Source organism: Schistocerca nitens, chromosome 2 (genome assembly GCF_023898315.1).
Source record: "Schistocerca nitens isolate TAMUIC-IGC-003100 chromosome 2, iqSchNite1.1, whole genome shotgun sequence".
In the NCBI taxonomy this organism is placed as follows: Eukaryota; Metazoa; Arthropoda; class Insecta; order Orthoptera; family Acrididae; genus Schistocerca; species Schistocerca nitens.
The window spans coordinates 873,089,011-873,110,944 of record NC_064615.1 but is presented as its reverse complement, the minus strand read 5'-3'; the positions used below and the strand labels follow the sequence as shown (position 1 = coordinate 873,110,944).

Sequence of the window (21,934 nt, the reverse complement as noted above, 5' to 3'; positions counted from 1 at the left end):
AACCGCTTCCCACAGGTTTTAACGTGATTATTTCTTCGTCAGACAATTGTTAGCCTCATTTTCATAATCTGCCACCACAAAACCACTCCTTTTAATACATTTACACGCAGTTTTTTCGAAATTTTCCCGAATTTGTCCGTCCTTTAATGTGTTTTGGCGGCAACACAACCACCCAATCTTTGTGCACATCGTTGTCTACCAACCCAAGTCCAACATAGCCCAGCTGTAACCAACACTTTTTCGCCTTTTTTCACACCAGATCTCAAGTTACTTTCCACTTCACCTTTATCTCTACCCATACATTTTTATTTTCATTTTCATTTTAGCCTCATGTTACACTTTCCACCTTCTAATACCATGTCACCCTCACAACACCCCCACAACGACCCCATTAAGTTTTATTGACATTCCCTCCGCAAACATGCCTTCGCTCTAGCCAGATTACGCTCCCATATTCTATTTTCTCAGGCTTGTCTGACATTTGGCATTACCCCCAAAGGCCTCACACATAAAGTTTCCATCTCTGGCTGCAACCCTTCTTTCCATCAGTCCCTATACCAGTTCCATACTGGACAATCCATTGCCCTCACCCACCTAATCCTTCACCTACACATCAACTCAGCCAATGAACACACCCATCAACACCTATCCTTAATAAAAGTCCTCAATCTTTCCTCTCCCACATCCACACCGGCTGTTCAGAGCATCCTCCTACAGGCCAACCGCAAATTAGAACAGCATGCCACCCTCCACCTCAAAAAACTATCCAATCTCCTGGTTTCCCACCTCCGGAAAGGCAACTCACTCACCCTTCACAACCTTTCCAGCAAACCTCAACCACCTCTCATTGCACACAAACCCAGTCTCTGCCATCTACTCAATCTCCCACTTCCAGCTCCACTCCCTACAAAACCTCAAAATTCCAATCAACACAATCTGGAACCACAACACCCTAAATTCAGTAGTTAACCTTTCCTCCAAATCCCTCTCCCAATCCGAAACCTCTGTCCTATCCAAAGGCCTCACCTTCAGCCCCACTCCCAGATTCAACCAAACAGCCCTCGTCAAAGATTTACTGTTCTACACTTATACTCTTTGCTTGAAATATCACTTTGCCACGAAGAAAAATGATCCTAATCCTACTCCTAATGATCCAACTCCCCAAGATACTATATGTCCGCCGGAAGAATGACGATGGATCGGTCAGCCTTCAGATCACGGATAGCCTGGACTTCAGCAGTGGTGATGTTGGGAGTAGGATTAAGGTTTTTTAAGAAGGATTGAGAGGCAAGGCTGGAAGTCAGAAATTCCTGGAAGGTTTGGAGAGGGTGATTTTGAGGAAGAGAAGGTGGGTCCCGCTGTGACGGAGGACGGAACTGTTCCAGGGAGGGTTCAATTTGGATGGTGTCTTGGGGAGTTGGACCATACGGAGTAGGATCATTTTTCTTCGTGTCATCCCGCAACTACCCTCCCGACCTGGTACAGAAGCAATTAACCAGAGCCACTTCCTCATCTCCTCAAACCCAGAACCTCGCACAGAAGAACCCCAAAAGTGCCCCACTTTCTTGAATAATACAGCGATGGAAACATAATATTTTCTCTTCATACTTTTGTAGCATTTTCTGAGGTATTTTGGTTTTGGTTTGTATGATGCTTCATAAACCTGTACCACCAACCAACTCCATCCTTAAAGAATAAGTTCCACTGTACCGTTAGCTTACAAGCAGGTAATGGTTCAAATGGATCTGAGCACTATGGGACTGCTGTGGTCATCAGTCCCCTAGAACTTACAACTACTTAAAACTAACTAACCTAAGGACATCACACACATCCATGCTCGAGGCAGGATTCGAACCTGCAACCATAGTGGTCGCGCGGTTCCAGACTGTAGCACCTAGAACCGCTTGGCCACTCCGGCCGGCTTACGAGCATGTATTTAAATCATTTTTGAATTTATTCCAATGCCATTTCAACAGTGTCCTTGAATCTATTTCAATAAGTAATCTTGTAGTTTTGGCCATCCTGCATTCAGTCCTCTACTTGCACATTTAGTTTCCCTCATTTTTTTCAGTTCTTCTTTATTTGCCCACCAATCACAAATGTTGGTGGAGGGCCAAAGTGCCGCTCAGCTGCTGTTTACATGTTGTTCTATATATGCTATTACTTTCAATTCATAGCCCACATCAATGAACACATTTTATTTTTTTTTCCATTACGAAACTAACTACTAACAAAAATATTGTACTGTTACCAATAACACAAATCACTTTCAGTTCCAGTACAATGGCACCATAGACGGCAATGACACATCATAGTCTAGATAGTGTTCTGTCAGGGCAGCAGGGAGACAGAGCTAGAAAGCTCGTGAATCCATACAAACTCATGTTCGTCACATCAGTGCACTGCTGCTGCTGCCAGTTAAATCCATTGTTGCCAGATAGAGCTAGGTTTCCAAAGGCATCGAATATATGGCAGTTTTTAAGACTGGTGGGAATTTTAAATCAAACATTGGACATTTTTACATTTATTTTGAGTATAAGACACACTTGAATTGTGGAGGCAATTTTTCAAAGAAAAAAATGCTTCTTATAGTCCATGAAAAATGGCACCCAACCTAAAAACCCACAACTTGTAATAGCTAAAATTATTAATCTGAAATGATGTAAATACTCATGTAACATTGGTAAGTACATCGTCATCAGTCACCAATAGAAATACCTGCAATTACACCTGTTACACCCTGTCTGTATCATCTCACAATTTCCTTTATGTATGGACCTGCCTTGTATTTAACTGGACTTGACCAACTGCTGCTGCACTCTGGATTAGTTGAGGAGCTTAATCAGTTTGGAATTCAAGGAAAATGTTATAATGTAGTGAAAATGTACATTATGAACAGGAAACAGTGCATAGAAATCAGACATACTAGTGGGGTAAATATAATTAATTACAGATCTGAATTACATACTTTTAGATATGGAGTGCCACAAGGTTCCATGCTCAGGCCAGGGTTTCTTTATTCTCTATGTAAATGAGAATAAAATGTAGAGGAGAGAGTCGTTAGGTGGACATAGTACATTGAAGGCACCTATGAGGGGGAGGCCTTACCTGATGAGGAGGAAACAAGAGGCCAAAGGGAAATGATAGTATCCAGTATTAGAGTCAGAATTTAAAAGAGCTTTGGCAACTTAAAATAAATTGATAACAGTCCACCAGGATTCCTAAAATCAGTGGGGAAGTGGCAAGAAAATGACCGTTCACACTGGTGCGTACAATTTTGAGACTGGCAATATACCATTAGACTTTCGGAAAAAGTCATCCACATAATTCTGAAGATATGAAGATATGTTCTCTTTAACCCCTTCTGTTCACTCTACACATCAAAAAAGCAATGATGGAAACAAAAGGAAGGTTCAGGAGTGGGATTAAAATTCAAGGTAAAAAGATATCACTGATAAGATTTGCTGATGACATTGCTATCCTCAGTGAAAGTGAGGATGAATTCCAGGACCTGCTGAATTGAAGAAAGACACAAATAACGAGAAGTAGCAGAAATGACAACGGCGAGAAACTTAACATCAAGATTGGTGATCACAAAGTAGATGAAGTTAAGGAATTCTGCTACCTAAGCAGGAAAATAACCCATGATGAATGGAAGAAGAAGCACATAAAAAGCAAACTAGCACTGGCAAAAAGGGCATTCCTGGTCAAGAGTAGTCTACTAGTATCAAACATAGGCCTTAATTTGTGGAAAAAAAATTCTGAGAATGTATGTTTGGAGCACAGCATTGTATGATAGTGAGAAACGGACTGTCAAAAAACTGTAACAGAAGAGAATAAAACCATTTCAGGCATATGAGATGTGCTGCTACAGGGGAATGCTGAAAATCAGGCAGTCTGATAATGTAAACTAAAAAGACTTGCACCATGTGGCCAAATTCCTCAGAAGGGGCTCCCAGCCACAAATGCTATTTGCACATTTCATTTCTAGACAATATTATTGTTAATTTACATAAAGATGAATAAGTGGCTACCCTGGCCGATGGAATTTTGCAGATCATTATCCACTGCTTTTAACACTTTATCATAAGCAACCAACGTATTTCAGTGAATTTAGTGTGGAATAAGTAAGAGATCAGGGAGAAAAGCAAATTATGTTATTTATTGACAAGTTAAAAAACACAAATTGGAACCCTGTTTATGAGTGTCAAACATGAAAAACTGGAGTTGAAAATGATTTTGATCACTTTTTTACAAAATATAGAGACTTATTATATTCTTGCTCATCATTTATAATAGTTAGCTCTTCAGGTAAATGTAAAAATACAAAAATTAACTGATGCACAAAAGAATTGGCAGAAATTGGAGAAAACAAGCTCATACTGTACCAGATACATAAAAATGAGGATAATTGAGGGGCTGAGCAGAGGGACATGGTTTAGAATACTTACCTTAAAAGTAAAAAGTATTACAAATGTAATAAGTAGCATGTGAAAGATACATAGAAGGCAGCTTGGGAAGTTATTAGACAAAATAATTCTCCCAGACAGATACGAAAGCTCTGCTTGATCCAGGAGAATTGAATCACTACTTTGTCACATCAGTCAGCGAATTTTGAAACAAAATTAAGGCCACAGATACACCTGCAAGGAATGCTTGGTTCCCACCTGGCTGAAGGATCTTTGTTTCATTACGGTAAAGGCATGCCTTATGAGGTCTGAAAAACTGTTTTTAAATTATCTAATTCTGAAAGTATGGACTGCTATCAGATGTCTAATTATTATGTTAACAGAGCAGTTCACTTGATAAGTAACCTGCTAAGTTTTATTTTTAAGAGAGTATGTTTAAACTACGGAATTTTCCAGAGTCACTCAAGATCTCAAAAGTTATCCCCAGATTCAAAAAGAGTGATAAATAATGCCCCCAGAACTATCAGTTTCTGTTGTACGAATTCCCTCAAAAATGCATTAATCACTCATGTAAATATAGTTAAACAATTATTTTGAAAAGCATGATCTCCTTTGCAACAATCAGTATCAATTTCAGCCAGATAAAAATGCCACTGCCACTGTTCTGGAAATTATTGATCAGCTGTTCTGGAAATTATTGATCAGTCATTAACAACTTTTGAAAACAACGTGGTGTCGCTTGTATTATGTGAGCCAAGTAAAGCATTCTACTGCATTCCTTTTAACATATTGCTAACAAAATTGGATTATCATGGCGTACACAAATCTACATTAGCAGCAATTTCTTCCTAGCTGAACAACAGGAGACAGTTTGTCTCAATAAAAATAGACATTCTTCCTTAGTAAACACTGGTACAGTTGTTCAACAGGGGCCCATCCTTATCATTATGGTTATCAGTGACCTGCCCAATTGTGTATCACAGCCTGTAATCTGTTATGCTGATGATACAATCTTACTTACAGCCTGTAATCTGCTATGCTGATGATACAATCTTACTTTGTTGGGATTACAACATCCCAGCTCTTGAGAATATTATGTAAGAAACTCTTGATTCAGCACAAAATTGGCTTGCAGCCAATAAACTTGTTTGTAAACCACACGAAACACGAAAGCTAATATTAGGATTGTCTCAGAATGTAGAAAATAAATGTGTCAAACTCTTAGGAGCACATACTGATGGCAAACTCAATTAGGAAGCGCATAATAACCAAGTCTGTAAAGAAATCTCAAGAGTGTACGACATCACGTGAAAACTGAGAGATATGATCAGTAATAATTATCCTGTATGACATATTGCCAGATTTCTCAATTACATATCTCAATTTCAGTGAAATTGGCTGTATAATATGCAATGCTGGGGAAACAGAGCACTTTCACAGTCTATTTTACCAGGCTTAGGATACCAACAACTGTAAATATGTATATCTGTGTGTCTGCACTCTTTGTCTGGGGCAGCATTAAAGAATGTATTATTAGGGAAACAATTCACAAACACAACACTAGAAATAACACGAACAGTGACATTCCAAGGCACAGGTTAGCAATAACAATGAACTCCCATAAGTGAATGCCCTAAAAAATTTTAACAAGTTTCCTCTCACTACCCAATTGTTGTCACTTATAAAGTTCAAAATAACATTATATGACTGGGTAACAAAAAAACCATATTACAAGATAAAAGTGTTCTATGCTATGGACACTGTTGATTTTGACATTTAAGATTAGACATGTACTACTTCAGTTGATATGTACGATGTTCAATTTAGTATTTAAGACTGTAGCTGTACTTTATAACTTGATTACATTACTGTTATATGTAAAAAAAAGATGATGTGACTTACCGAACGAAAGCGCTGGCAGGTCGATAGACACACAAACAAACACAAACACACACACAAAATTCAAGCTTTCGCAACAAACTGTTGCCTCATCAGGAAAGAGGGGAAGGAGAGGGAAAGACAAAAGGATGTGGGTTTTAAGGGAGAGGGTAAGGAGTCATTCCAATCCCGGGAGTGGAAAGACTTACCTTAGGGGGAAAAAATGACAGGTATACACTCGCACACACGCACATATCCATCCACACATATACAGACACAAGCAGACATATTTAAAGACAAAGGGTTTGGGCAGAGATGTCAGTCGAGGCGGAAGTGAAGAGGCAAAGATGATGTTGAATGACAGGTGAGGTATGAGTGGCGGCAACTTGAAATTAGCGGAGATTGAGGCCTGGTGGGTAACGGGAAGAGAGGATATATTGAAGAGCAAGTTCCCATCTCCGGAGTTCGGATAGGTTGGTGTTGGTGGGAAGTATCCAGATAACCCGGAGGGTGTAACACTGTGCCAAGATGTGCTGGCCGTGCACCAAGGCATGTTTAGCCACAGGGTGATCCTCATTACCAACAAACACTGTCTGCCTGTGTCCATTCATGCGAATGGACAGTTTGTTGCTGGTCATTCCCACATAGAATGCATCACAGTGTAGGCAGGTCAGTTGGTAAATCACGTGGGTGCTTTCACATGTGGCTCTGCCTTTGATCGTGTACACCTTCCAGGTTACAGGACTGGAGTAGGTGGTGGTGGGAGGGTGCATGGGACAGGTTTTACACCGGGGGCGGTTACAAGGATAGGAGCCAGAGGGTAGGGAAGGTGGTTTGGGGATTTCATAGGGATGAACTAACAGGTTACGAAGGTTAGGTGGACGGCGGAAAGACACTCTTGGTGGAGTGGGGAGGATTTCATGAAGGATGGATCTCATTTCAGGGCAGGATTTGAGGAAGTCGTATCCCTGCTGGAGAGCCACATTCAGAGTCTGGTCCAGTCCCGGAAAGTATCCTGTCACAAGTGGGGCACTTTTGTGGTTCTTCTGTGGGGGATTCTGGGTTCGAGGGGATGAGGAAGTGGCTCTGGTTATTTGCTTCTGTACCAGGTCGGGAGGGTAGTTGCGAGATGCGAAAGCTGTTGTCAGGTTGTTGGTGTAATGGTTCAAGGATTCCGGACTGGAGCAGATTCGTTTGCCACGAAGACCTAGGCTGTAGGGAAGGGACCGTTTGACGTGGAATGGGTGGCAGCTGTCATAATGCAGGTACTGTTGCTTGTTGGTGGGTTTGATGTGGACGGACGTGTGAAGCTGGCCATTGGACAGGTGGAGGTCAACGTCAAGGAAAGTGGCATGGGATTTGGAGTGTGTGTGTTTGTGTTTGTTTGTGTGTCTATCGACCTGCCAGCGCTTTCGTTCGGTAAGTCACATCATCTTTGTTTTTACATATATTTTTCCCACGTGGAATGTTTCCCTCTATTATATTGATTACATTACTGTTATCTACATATTAATGATGTACTACGAATAACGTGCAAGACTGGTCTCAGGGAACACAACCCCACCTATTCATGAAGAACATGTTGACAGTTGTAAATCTTCATACCTTCGTCTCACTGATCTATGTTAAGAACAACATAATACACAATATTTTGACACTAGAAAGAATATATGTTATCATGACACCACAAGAAGAATTAATACTAAGAGCAGTGTCCAATGATTCAACACTGAATGAAATTGAGCTTAATGAGAAGCTCAGACAGGCATATGTCAAAATATTACAAGATTCTCAGGAGAGTACAGTGAAAAATAATGTTAATATATCAGAACATTCTCATAAAGTACAGTGAAATGTAATGTTAATATATTGCATCAGAATATCATGGGATTAAAAAACAAAGTAGACATGCTTCTTGTTTGTTTAGAAGATTTAGAAACTCATGATGGAATAGATGTACTATGCCTGTCTGAACATCAGATAATCACAGATATGGAAAAGGTAAATGTAGGCGAATAAGATTTCAGCACATGTAGGTACAGAAACTAAGGATAGAGGAGGAGTTGCCATATCTGTTAAAATTTATCATAGTGTGAAAACTTTAGAAACTATAAAAAGTGTGTAGAGCACTGTACAGAAGCATGTATCTCTGAGCTTAAACTAAATAGTGGTACTTTTATAATTGTAGCTGTGTATAAGTTTCCACTGCGAAATTTTCAGCTATTTCTGAAATACTTGGATTCTTTGTTGTGCTGTCTGTCAGACAGAGGGAAACAAATTCTTGTTTTTGGGGATTTCCATGTACATTTTCTGAATGTGTCTAATAGAAGGAATGACCTTGAAGTATTACTTGGTTTTTTCAAGTTGAAATCAGTCATTGATTTTCCTACTCTGGGAGCACATGAAAGCAGAGTACTGATAGATACAACAAGATAAATTTAATCAAATAAAAGCTTTTCCTGTTAAGAATGGTCTTTCTGATCATGATGCACTGCCAGTTACAGTATACGACATAGCTCCAAGAAAATATTTTATAGTTGCATGGAGTAATGATCCAAAAACAGTCAAACATTATAAAAACTACTGCACTGTATTAAGAAAAATTATTAAACAGTTGAGAAGTATGTGCATTATGTCTGAGATTAGCACCTCTGTCAATAAAATTAAAACAACTTGGAATATTGTTAACAGGAAAGCAGAGCAACTCCGAGCACAGGAAGACTGTATTTCTATCAAACTCAATGAAAAGTTCATTAATGAAAAGTCATAACTAGAAAATATTTTTGATAATCATTTTTAGTGCTGCAGAGAAAATAGGATTCAGCTGTTCATTATTCAATGCAAGGCTGTGTATGGAAGAGGCAATACCTATGCAATTTGATAAAACTGAAATTCAGCCCACCTCTCCAATTGAAATTAAGAAAAAAATAAATTTACTCAAAAGTAAAACCTCAAATTGAATTCATGGCATTTCCAACAGAGTGCTAAAAGCTTGTTCCCAACAGACAAGTGTGATTCTCAGCCACACATGTAGTAGCTCACTGAAACAGGGCATTGTTCCAGATAGACCGAAATATGCTATTGTTAAATCACTGCATAAAAAGGGGAATGGGTCCACTGCTAACAACTACCACCCAATCTCGCTTCTGACAGCTTTATGAAAAGTTCTTGAGAAAGTAATGTATTCAACAGTACCTTCATATATATGAATACATGATGTACTAATAAAATGTTAAGTTTGGTTTTCAGACAGGCTTTTCAACAGAAAATGCTATATACATTATCATTTATCAAGTATTAAATGCTCTGAATAACTGAGCATCACCCATTGGGATTTGTGTTCTGTCAAAGGCTTTTGAATGTATGCATCACGAATGTCTTCAAGATAGGCTTAAGTATTGTGGTACGAGTGGGTCAGTGGACAAATGGTTTAACACATATTTAATTGGAAGAATGCAGAATGTTGAAATTCACAACACAGATAGTCTGTAAAACTCAGCAGAGTCCTCTAACTGAGGGAGTATTTAGAACGGTGTCCCACACGGTTCAGTCTTGGGTCCTTTATTGTTCTTATATGTGTTAACGACTTTCCACTCTATAATCATGAAGATGCAAAGCTAGTTCTGTTTGCTGATGGTAGAAGTATTGTAACCACACACAATAAACATGAATTAGCTGTGGAAATTGTAGTAATGCCTCTTAGAAAATTATTAAGTGGCTCTCTGCAAATGGACTCTCACTAAATTTTGAGAAAACACAGTATATACAGTTCTGTACAGTAAGTGTTGATAAGTATAGATTTTTAACAGAAGCCTGTTGCTGAGGCAGAATATTCAGAATTTCTGAGTATGTGCACTGATGAGAAACTGAACTGGAAGAAACACATTGATGTTCTGCTGAAACATTTGAGTTCAGCTACTTATGCTATTAGGATTATTGCAAATTTTGGTGATAAACATATTGGTAAATTATCCTACTATGCCTATTTTTATTCACTACTTTCATATGGTGTCATATTTGGGGATAATTCACCATTAAGATAAAAAGTATTCATTGCACAAAAGTGTGTAACCAAAATAATAGCTGGAGCCCACCCAATATCACCTTGCAGACATTTATTCAAGTAGAGGTATTCACAGTACCTGCGCAACACATATATTCACTTAAGAAATTTGTTATTCATAACCATCACAGTTATAAAAATAACAGCAAAGTGCATAGCTACATCACTAGAAGAAAGGACGATCTTCACTACACTCTGTTAAATCTGACTTTGGTACAGAAAGGGGTGAATTATGCTGCCACAGAAGTCTTTAGTCATTTACCAATTAGCATCAAAAGTCTGACAGATAGCCAACAGAATTAAAAGAATTTCTGAATGACAACTCCCTTTACACAACAGATGAATTTTTTGATGTGAAGAGAGTGTGTGTGTGTGTGTGTGTGTGTTTGTTTTGTCTAAAGGAAACTTATGTCAAACTGATACATTCAACACCAGTATGAAATTTTGTATTCATGACCAATGGAACCAGTATTAATATAATGTAACTAACAGACACAGGAAAATCTCACAAAATGAACTGTCTGATGTTCTTTAATGAATTATCATATCCTGATCTAAACACACCTTTACACAGTTTCAGCTGGTTGGATGGCAATCCATTTTACAGAATGCAATAATTCTTTGATACATGTAATGCTGAAATTGATATTTAAGTTTCTGGTTCTAAACTATATAACTGGTTAATATAAGACACTTAATTTGCACATGCAATGTGAACATTACTTTTAATATCTTGATTGTAACTGTAACATTCTATAACTGAGAAAGCCTATTCTATGGGCAAAAACACCTATAGTATCTGAATCTGGCCTGGAAGTATCAGTGTAAGATCCTAAAATTCACCTCTACAAGCAAGTACATTAAAATCTGACTGTTTGACTGCCAAAGCATTTGCAACAGCGCACCAGTGCTCTAAAAAGTAGTGGAGCTCACACACATTAGGTGCAGAAAGCTTGTTAAAACCCAAAATTGACAATAATGAGATTTTTAGGGAACATCTGGAAGTATATCGAAAGTATAGGCTAATGGGAAATGGATGTGGTGTATTTGTCACAGAAGACAAGAAACTCGAATCCACCAACAAAGAAAGTGAATCTGCATGTGATATTGTTAAGGCAAGACCCAGTGTCTGCATCTGCATCTTCATCTACATATATACTCTGCAAATCACAGTGAGGTGCATGGCAGAGGGTTCATCCAATTGTACCAGTTATTAAGGGTGTACATAAATAATTTTTTAGTGGTGGGCAAGAAATACTTCCTGGGAAACATTATTAAATGACTTCTCCAAAACCTACCTAGAAAACACAGTTTGGTTTCCCACTCATGGTGAAAATATATTGGATTTAATGGTAACAAAGAGACCTGATGTCTTTGAGGATGCCCACACCAAAACCAGAACTAGTGACCATGAGGCAGTTGTAGCAACAATAATTACCAAAGGACAAAGGGCAATAAAACAAGTAGAAAGATTTATATATTCAGCAAACAAGATAAAGAGACAGTAGTGTCATATCTTAATAGAGAGCTTGAAATTTTTAATCCTGGACAGGAGCACCCTGAAGAAGTATTGTTCAAGTTTAAAAGATTACTTGAAAATGCACTGTACATGTCTGCTTAGTAGAACTGTTCCTGATGGGAGGGGCTCTTCGTGGTATACAGCTGGTGTAAAGATATTTGTAAAGAAAGAAAGACTGCTGCATAGTAGGTGCAAAAGAAAGCATAAAGCTATAGATGGAGAGATTCTGAATGAAATGTGTTAGGCTGTCAAAGTTAGTGTCCAGATACCCAATGACGAGACAGGTATTGAAACTGAAGGAATTAAAGTGAAAGTACAAATGATGAGTGTTTTCAAATATTCCATTACAAAGGAGAATCCATGAGTATCATTGCACATTAATTCTAACACTATTGCAAAGATGAGTGAAACAGATGTTAGTGTTAGTGGGGTTTATAAACAGCTGTTATTGCTGAAACTGAACAAAGCTCCGGCAGCTAGTGGAATCCATATCAGATTCTATAACATATTTGCAGCGGAGTTAGGCCACCTCTTTTCACCATAATATACTGCAGAGCCCTTAAACAATAAACTGTGCCCAATGGTTGGAAGAAACTACATGTCCCACCTGTCTACAAGCTGGGCAGCACAAATGATTTACAAAATTACTGTCCAATATCCTTAACATCCAATTGTTGTAGAAACTTAGAACATATTCTGGGCTCAAATGTAACGAGGTACCTGAAACAGAATGATCACCTCCATGTCAACCAGCATGGATTCCAAAAACATCGAACACATTTTAGTTACATATCATCCTGAAATACATGGATCTAGTCGGTCAGGTAGATGGAGTATTTCTTGATTTCTGAAAAGTCTTTGATTTAATACCACACATGCACTTATTATCAAAACTGTGATTGTATGGGGGTATTAAGGGAAATTTGTGACTGGATTGAGGATTTCTAAGTAGGGAGGATGCAGCATGTTATATTGGATGGAGAGTCATTGCAGACAATATTAATGGTAATCTCAGACTTTCTGCAGATTATGCAGTAATCTTAATGGAGTAGTGTCTGAAAAAAGCTGCACAAATATTCAGTCAGCTTTCGATGGATTATATTAGATGTACTTTTTGCTCCAGTTGATCCATAGTCAGGAGGTCCTCCAGGATGTAGAACATGCCAATAAATATTTACTGTGAAAAATGAATATAAGAATGCTAATGTACGATCCACAGATCCCAAGTGGAATGATCATCATGGGTTGGGTTGGGTTGTTTTGGGGAAGGAGACCAGACAGCGAGGTCATCGGTCTCATCGGATTAGGGAAGGAAGTCGGCCGTGCCCTTTCAAAGGAACCATCCCGGCATTTGCCTGGAGCGATTTAGGGAAATCACGGAAAACCTAAATCAGGATGGCCGGACGCGGGATTGAACCGTCGTCCTCCCGAATGCTGATCATCATGGATGCACACTGAATCAAAGACTTTTTAAACACATTTTTATTTAAGAGGCAATAAACACTGAATAGAAGACTCATTAAAAAAAAAAAACACTTATTTATAATGATTAAATTTCTGCACTGAATTTGTACAGAAGTTTAGAGAGAGAGAGGAAGAAAGAGAGAGAGAGAGAGAGAGAGAGAGAGAGAGAGAGAGAGAGAGAGAGAGCTAGAGCTAGAGCTAGCTGTAATCCCAAGAATTTAACACTGTCCATTTCTTCTATCTGCCTGTCATCATATTTTAGGCATATACTGGTGAGAAAGCTATTACATATTCCGAACTGCATTTAGAGTAGAATTTAAAAGTGGCACAAAGGCTGACAACTTGCTTTAAATGTTCAGAAATGTAAAATTGTGCGCTTTACAATACAAAATAAACCGTATTCTACAAGTACAATTTGTCGGGATATGAAATAGAATGATCAAATAAGATCAGCTGTAGGTAAAGTGGGTGGCAGACTTTGATTACTGCGAAAATCAATTTACAAAAGATATTGCTTACAAAATACTTGTGCAACCCATCCTAAAATACTGCTCAAGTGTGTGGGAGCCATACCAAATGGGACCAATGGGGAACATTGAACATATATAAAGACAGATGGCACAGACAGTCACAGGTTTGCTTGACCCATTGGGAGAGTATTAGGGAGATACTGAAAGACCTAAACTGACAAATACCTGGAGATAGACACAAACTACCATTACTTAAACAGTTTCAAGAATCAACTTGAAGTGATCAAGTTAGCTGTGCATTTCACAGTGGTTTGTAGAGTAAGGATGTAGATGGATGAACAACCCCTACAAATCGCTCCTGTAGGGATCACAAAGACTAGACTAATTACAACTTGTGTGTTAGCAAACTATTCTTCTGGTGCTCCCTGCCTGGCATTTTAAAATGGTTTGTAGAATGTAGTAAACAATTCAAAATTATTATGTCAAGTTTTTTTCATTACTCTGTCCTCTGATGAATAAATAACTGTAAACAGATAACAGAGAAAAGTTATAATGAATTATGCATATTGTGCAGTTTGCCATATGAATTCCACTATATAGTAGAATGCTCATGTTTCTGACATGAAATCAACACTTTTAATCTATATTATATCACATGTACGGACACTTGAGGCAATACTGACTCTACGACTTCTCATAGAAGACAGGTTAAGAAATGGCAAGTCTACATTTCTAGCATTTGCAGACTTAGAGAAGGCATTTGACAGTGTTGACTGGAATACTCTCTCTCAAATTCTGAAGGTGGCAGGGGTCCAATACAGGGAGCAAAAGGCTATTTACAATTTGTACAGAAACCAGATGGCAGTTATAAGAGTCGAGGGGTATGAAAGAGAAGCAGTGGTTGGGAAGGGAGTGAGACAAGGTTGTAGCCTATCCCCGATGTTATTCAAAAAATGGCTCTGAGCACTATGGGACTTAACTTCTGAGGTCATCAGTCCCCTAGAACTTAGAACTACTTAAACCTAACTAACCTAAGGACATCACACACACCCATGCCCGAGGCAGGATTCGAACCTGCGACCGTTGTGGTCGCGCGGTTCCAGACTGTAGCGCCTATAACCGCTCGGCCACACTGGCCAGTCCCGATGTTATTCAATCAGTATATTGAGCAAGCAGTAAAGAAAACAAAAGAAAAAAATTTGTAGTAGGTATTAAAAACCATGGAGAAAAAATAAAAACTTTGAGGTTTGCCGATGACATTGTAATTCTGTCAGAGACAGCAAAGGACTTGGAAGAGCAGTTGAACGGAATGGACAGTGTCTTGAAAGGAGGATATAAGATGAACATCAACAAACGCAAAATGAGGGTAATGGAATGTAGTCGAATTAAATCAGGTGATGTTGAGGGAGTTAGATTAGGAAGTGAGACACTTAAAGTAGTAAAGGAGTTTTGCTATTTGGGGAGCAAAATAACTAATGATGGTCAAAGTAGAGAGGATATAAAATGTAGACTGGCAATAGCAAGGAAAGTGTTGCTGAAGAAGAGAAATTTGTTAACATCGCATTTAGATTTAAGTGTCAGGAAGTCGTTTCTGAAAGTATTCGTATTTGTGGCACAACTTGACTAGAAGAAGGGCTTGGTTGGTAGGACATGTTCTGAGGCATCAAGGGATCACCAGTTTAGTACAGGGGGGCAGTGTGGAGGGTAAAAATCGTAGAGGGAGACCAAGACATGAATACACTAAGTAGATTCAGAAGGTTGTAGGTTGCGGCAGTTACTTGGAGATAAAGAAGCTTGCACAGAATAGAGTTGCATGGAGAGCTGCATCAAACCAGTCTCTGGACTGAAGACGGCGATGATGACAATAACAATAACAACAACAACAACAACATCACACCTTATCATACTAAGTGAAAGGGACATATAATAGAATGACAGACTGGCTCATGGTATCTTTTTCTTGTGTATGTGCTCCTATGTGATTATTGGATTCATGTCAGTGGCGTTTATGGTACACCATCATGTACATTTTAATACTTTGTAGTACACCTACTTACACAGCATACTGTGCCCTATTGATATGCCCACAAAGGGTTCAACTTACAATTATTTATTTGAGATATTGTGCACAATTAACAATAGGGTCACTCCACGCCGAATCATCCAGTCAAAAGTAGATATAAGATCCAATGTTTTTGGATCTGTTCCAAAATTTATATGTGAAAAGTATGCATAAAGATAAGAAAACATCCAAAGTTTCATCCAGTTGTAACAAGTAGTTTCTGAATTATCAGCATTTAAATTTTTACACTAATTGTATTTCCAAGGGCGATTAAGATGTAACTAAAGCATGCATGCTTTTACAGAATTTGAAGCAAAATCGTTAGTTTTGAAGCTAGAGCCTTGAAATTTTCACAATTATGTTCTAAATTAAACACTGAAACTGATAGATCTACAAAATTCCGATTTATAATGTTAAACCATATTGAAAAACTGTACTGAAACTCAAAATATTGTTAATTTCAAAATTATAATGTGTTGTTGTTGTTGTGGTCTTCAGTTCTGAGACTGGTTTGATGCAGCTCTCCATGCTACTCTATCCTGTGCAAGCTGCTTCATCTCCCAGTACCTACTGCAACTTACATCCTTCTGAATCTGCTTAGTCTATTGATCTCTTGGTCTCCCTCTACGATTTTTACCCTCCACACTGATCTCCAATGCTAAATTTGTGATCCCTTGATGCCTTAAAACATGTCCTACCAACCGATCCCTTCTTCTAGTCAAGTTGTGCCACAAACTTCTCTTCTCCCCAATCCTATTCAATACCTCCTCATTAGTTACGTGATCTACCCACCTTATCTGCAGTATTCTTCTGTAGCACCACATTTCAAAAGCTTCTATTCTCTTCTTGTCCAAACTGGTTATCGTCCATGTTTCACTTCCATACATGGCTACACTCCATACAAATACTTTCAGAAACGACTTCCTGACACTTAAATCTATACTCGATGTTAACAAATTTCTCTTCTTCAGAAACGATTTCCTTGCCATTGCCAGTCTACATTTTATATCCTCTCTACTTCGACCATCATCAGTTATTTTGCTCCCCAAATAGCAAAACTCATTTACTACTTTAAGTGTCTCATTTCCTAATCTAATCCCCTCAGCATCACCCGATTTAATTTGACTACATTCCATTATCCTCGTTTTGCTTTTGTTGATGTTCATCTTATATCCTCCTTTCAACACACTGTCCATTCCGTTCAACTGCTCTTCCAAGTCCTTTGCTGTCTCTGACAGAATTACAATGTCATCGGCGAACCTCAAAGTTTTTACTTCTTCTCCATGAATTTTAATACCTACTCCAAATTTTTCTTTTGTTTCCTTTACTGCTTGCTAAATATACAGATTGAATAACATCGGGGAGAGGCTACAACCCTGTCTCACTCCTTTCCCAACCATTGCTTCCCTTTCAAGCCCCTCGACTCTTATAACTGCCATCTGGTTTCTGTACAAATTGTAAATAGCCTTTCGCTCCTTGTATTTTACCCCTGCCACCTTCAGAATTTGAAAGAGAGTATTCCAGTTAACGTTGTCAAAAGCTTTCTCTAAGTCTACAAATGCTAGAAACGTAGGTTTGCCTTTTCTTAATCTTTCTTCTAAGATAAGTCGTAAGGTTAGTATTGCCTCACGTGTTCCAACATTTCTACGGAATCCAAACTGATATTCCCCGAGGTCCGCTTCTACCAGTTTTTCCATTCGTCTGTAAAGAATTCGCGTTAGTATTTTGCAGCTGTGACTTATTAAACTCATAGTTCGGTAATTTTCACATCTGTCAACACCTGCTTTCTTTGGGATTGGAATTATTATATTCTTCTTGAAGTCTGTGGGTATTTCGCCTGTCTCATACATCTTGTTCGCCAGATGGTAGAGTTTTGTCATAACTGGCTCTCCCAAGGCCATCAGTAGTTCTAATGGAATGTTGTCTACTCCCGGGGCCTTGTTTCGACACAGGTCTTTCAGTGCTCTGTCAAACTCTTCACGCAGTATCTTATCTCCCATTTCATCTTCATCTACATCCTCTTCCATTTCCATAATATTGTCCTCAAGTACATCGCCCTTGTATAAACCCTCTATATACTCCTTCCACCTTTCTGCCTTCCCTTCTTTGCTTAGAACTGGGTTGCCATCTGAGCTCTTGATATTCATACAAGTGGTTCTCTTCTCTCCAAAGGCCTCTTTAATTTTCCTGTAGGCAGTATCTATCTTACTCCTATTGAGATAAGCCTCTACATCCTTACATTTGTCCTCTACCCATCCCTGCTTAGCCATTTTGCACTTCCTGTCGATCTCATTTTTGAGATGTTTGTATTCCTTTTTGCCTGCTTCATTTACTGCATTTTTATATTTTCTCCTTTCATCAATTAAATTCAATATTTCTTCTGTTACCCAAGGATTTCTATTAGCCCTCGTCTTTTTACCTACTTGATCCTCTGCTGCCTTCACTACTTCATCCCTCAGAGCTACCCATTCTTCTTCTACTGTATTTCTTTCCGCCATTCCTGTCAATTGTTCCCTTATGCTCTCCCTGAAACTCTCTACAACCTCTGGTTCTTTCAGTTTATCCAGGTCCCATCTCCTTAAATTCCCACCTTTTTGCAGTTTCTTCAGTTTCAATCTGCAGTTCATAACCAATAGATTGTGGTCAGAATCCACATCTGCCCCTGGAAATGTCTTACAATTTAAAACCTGGTCCCTAAATCTCTGTCTTACCATTATATAATCTATCTGATACCTTTTAGTATCTCCAGGATTCTTCCAGGTATACAACCTTCTTTTATGATTCTTGAACCAAGTGTTAGCTATGATTAAGTTATGCTCTGTGCAAAATTCTACAAGGCGGCTTCCTCTTACATTTCTTCCCCCCAATCCATATTCACCTACTATGTTTCCTTCTCTCCCTTTTCCTACTGACGAATTCCAGTCACCCATGACTATTAAATTTTCTTCTCCCTTCACTACCTGAATAATTTCTTATATCTCGTCATACATTTCATCAATTTCATCATCATCTGCAGAGCTTGTACTATTGTAGTAGGCATGGGCTTTGTGTCTGTCTTGGCCACAATAATGCGTTCACTATGCTGTTTGTAGTAGCTAACCCGCACTCCTATTTTTTTATTCATTATTAAACCTACTCCTGCATTACCCCAATTTGATTTTGTATTTATAACCCTGTAATCACCTGACCAAAAGTCTTGTTCCTCCTGCCACCGAACTTCACTAATTCCCACTATAACTTTAACCTATCCATTTCTCTTTTTAAATTTTCTAACCTACCTGCCCGATTAAGGGATCTGACATTCCACGCTCCAATCCATAGAATGCCAGTTTTCTTTCTCCTGATAATTATAATCTAGGAATAGAAAATAATGAGTAACTATAATCTGTCCCCAAATAATCCAATAGAACCATATATTTTTGAAAACAGCATAAAATTACCTTTCAAATGGAGCAAAAAAATTGGTGGGGTTCTGAGCTGTAACAATTTTATGTTATATTGAAGTCAAAACAAGTTTTAACTTTCAAAATGTATAGAACAGCTATTTTAAGATTTGAAATGGTTATAGTAGAGGTTATATAGAAGTAAAAGGTTTGAAAACTGTAATTTGGAAGATCAGCAACTTAAAACAGTAATTTATTAATACATTTTCTGTTATGTATTTTTTAAATTAGGACAAAGATTTTACTGTAGTTGTAATTTTATTTATCTTTTTTGTTTTATTTAGCTGAAGTTAAAGTCAAGAAACATACAACATTTTTGGAGTCATGAGAAGTGTGTTGAAGTTCAGATAGGGCAGTACTACTATGCAAGTATGCACACGAAAAATTCACCAGTCAGCAGTCTGCCAACTGTCTTCTGTCAAGACATGAAATTCAAGTCAGTACATGGAGGGGGCCGCCCACAGCCTGCCTCTACTGCAAGTCTATCAGTGTGTATTTGGCTCTGTTCAAGTTAACTGCCTAGTGTTTTGTGCTTAGTGACATTTTAAATAATTGTTACATAAACACAGCTATAATTTTATTTTTAATGCTATTGTTTTGTGTGTGTGTGTTTCTTACCATGGAGATAAGAGCAAATTCAAGAAATAATTTTAGGTGTTCAGTAGGTTCATTACTAATTTTTTCATATGAAAATACTTCACTGACAAAAAGCAAATACATTTATTTAATTTCAGAAAAGTTGTATAAAGAAGTAGTAGAAATTTTAATTTGGCTTACTAATAAGCAGTGCAATGAAACAGATATTTGTTCCCATCATTTGTGTTATTTTTTACAGTATTTTGAAAAGAACCAAAAATCCTGTTGTAATCCATTTAAGAAACATTCTGTACCTTTAGAAAAGAAGAAATTACTCTGGAAAAAGCAAAATGTTTTAAGGAAAATAACATTATTTTAGTGCCAGGAAACCTGTTGTGCAGTACATGTAGAAAACTGTTGAATGAGGCACCACCAACTTTAGATCAAGAAGATATTGCTTTACTTGAAAGTAATGAAGCAAAAGAGTAGTAGAAAGAGAAAAGTTGAATGAAACTCTTTTAGGGGTGGATGTGACACCACTTAAACTTCAGTCATTATCTACCCAATCGAAGAAAAAATATGCTAAAAAGAAGTTTAAAAAATCCGATTTAAAAAAGTTGTCATTTGTTTTGAAAGTACAAGAATCCAATTATTAAGTGAATCTGACAATACAACTCAAAGTAATGAATTGAATACAAAATCTGTGGATCTTGATCATATAGTGGATGATATAAAGGAAAAACTCAACCTAAAGGGAAAAAAATACAGATATTAACAATCAGTCCAAAGTCTTGGTCTTGCAGAAAAGCAGCGGAAAAATGTAATGTATCAGAATATTTAGCGTGAAAAGCCAGAACACTTGCAAACAAGAAAGGTATTTTGGCTTCGACAGAACCCAAACATGGCAGAACCCTTCCCCCAAGAAACAATAGACACTGTCCAACTGTTTTATGAAGATGATGAATTTTTTTACATGTTGCCAGGTGCTAAAGACAAAGTTAGTATAAAAAAAACTTACAAGCAGAAAAGAATTCTTTTATGCAACTTACAGGTGTTTGCTTGTACCACCAAAACGTTAAGCTTTTAGCAAACGCTCTGAACCAGCATGATAAAGAAGCAATATTCACTATGATGGACAAATTGGTTTGTGATAGACAAAACAAGGACTGTATGTTAAGACGACATGATGTGTGCCCGAAAACAAGTGAAACACAGCAGCTACATCCAAGAGAAATACTAGAAGACTACGAATAAGATGAAGACATCAAATTTTCGCAGTAGGTTTCAAGTGATGGCACAATGACTTTACAAACAATGCTGCCGCCTTGTAAGGAGTTTACTGATTTTACTATAAAAAAATTGAGTCTCTGATACCTCATTGTTACATCACAAAAGCTCAAAACTCTTACACGAAACAGAGAAAAAAATTGGCATTTAATAAGGTTTTAGTTCTCATGAATTTTGCAGAAAACAATAACTTCATTCTGCAAAATGAAGTGCAGTCCTACCACTGAGGCCACTTGAACTGCTCAGTTCATCCAGGAGTGATTTTTTCTAAAAATGAAGATTCCACCATAAAAGAAACATCATTGTGTTTCATTTCAGATAATCTAAAGCATGAAGTACCATTTGTTTATTCAGTACAAGAAAAAAACCATAGATTTCATAAAACAAAACTTTCCTGACATTGACCAAACTGAGTATTTTATAGATGGTTGCACTGCTCAGTACAAAAACTTCAAAATCATGATAAATTTATGTTTTCATTATAAAGATTTTAAATTAAATGCAGGCTGTTTATTTCATGCTACGAGTCATGGTAAAACATGCGATGGGATAGGGGCCACAGTCAAGAGAACTGTGACAAAAGAAAAAATAAATCTTGCAGAGCAGATAATAAATGCTGAACAAATGAACAATTTTTGCAAAAGTTTATTCCCAAAAATATATTTTTTCTTTTTAAAGGAAGAAGAAATTGAAACTAAAAGAAGAATGCTTGAGACTAGATTTCAAATGGGTCAAACAATACCAGGTAAAGAAGTTTCCATTA

General features: G+C 37.8%; 1 long non-coding RNA gene across 2 annotated transcripts in view; it reads right to left on the bottom strand.

The window, feature by feature from the left end:
• The window catches only part of LOC126237159 (uncharacterized), a 132,647-nt gene that overhangs the window by 25,056 nt on the left and 85,657 nt on the right, over positions 1-21,934 (bottom strand). The window contains exon 1 of one of the 2 annotated variants that reach the window (XR_007545044.1): positions 12,477-12,594. The exons of the other annotated variant lie outside the window; for it this stretch is intronic. This is a non-coding gene — a long non-coding RNA (uncharacterized LOC126237159). Of the gene's footprint in view, positions 1-12,476; positions 12,595-21,934 lie in introns of those variants that run through there. 2 annotated transcript variants of the gene reach the window in all.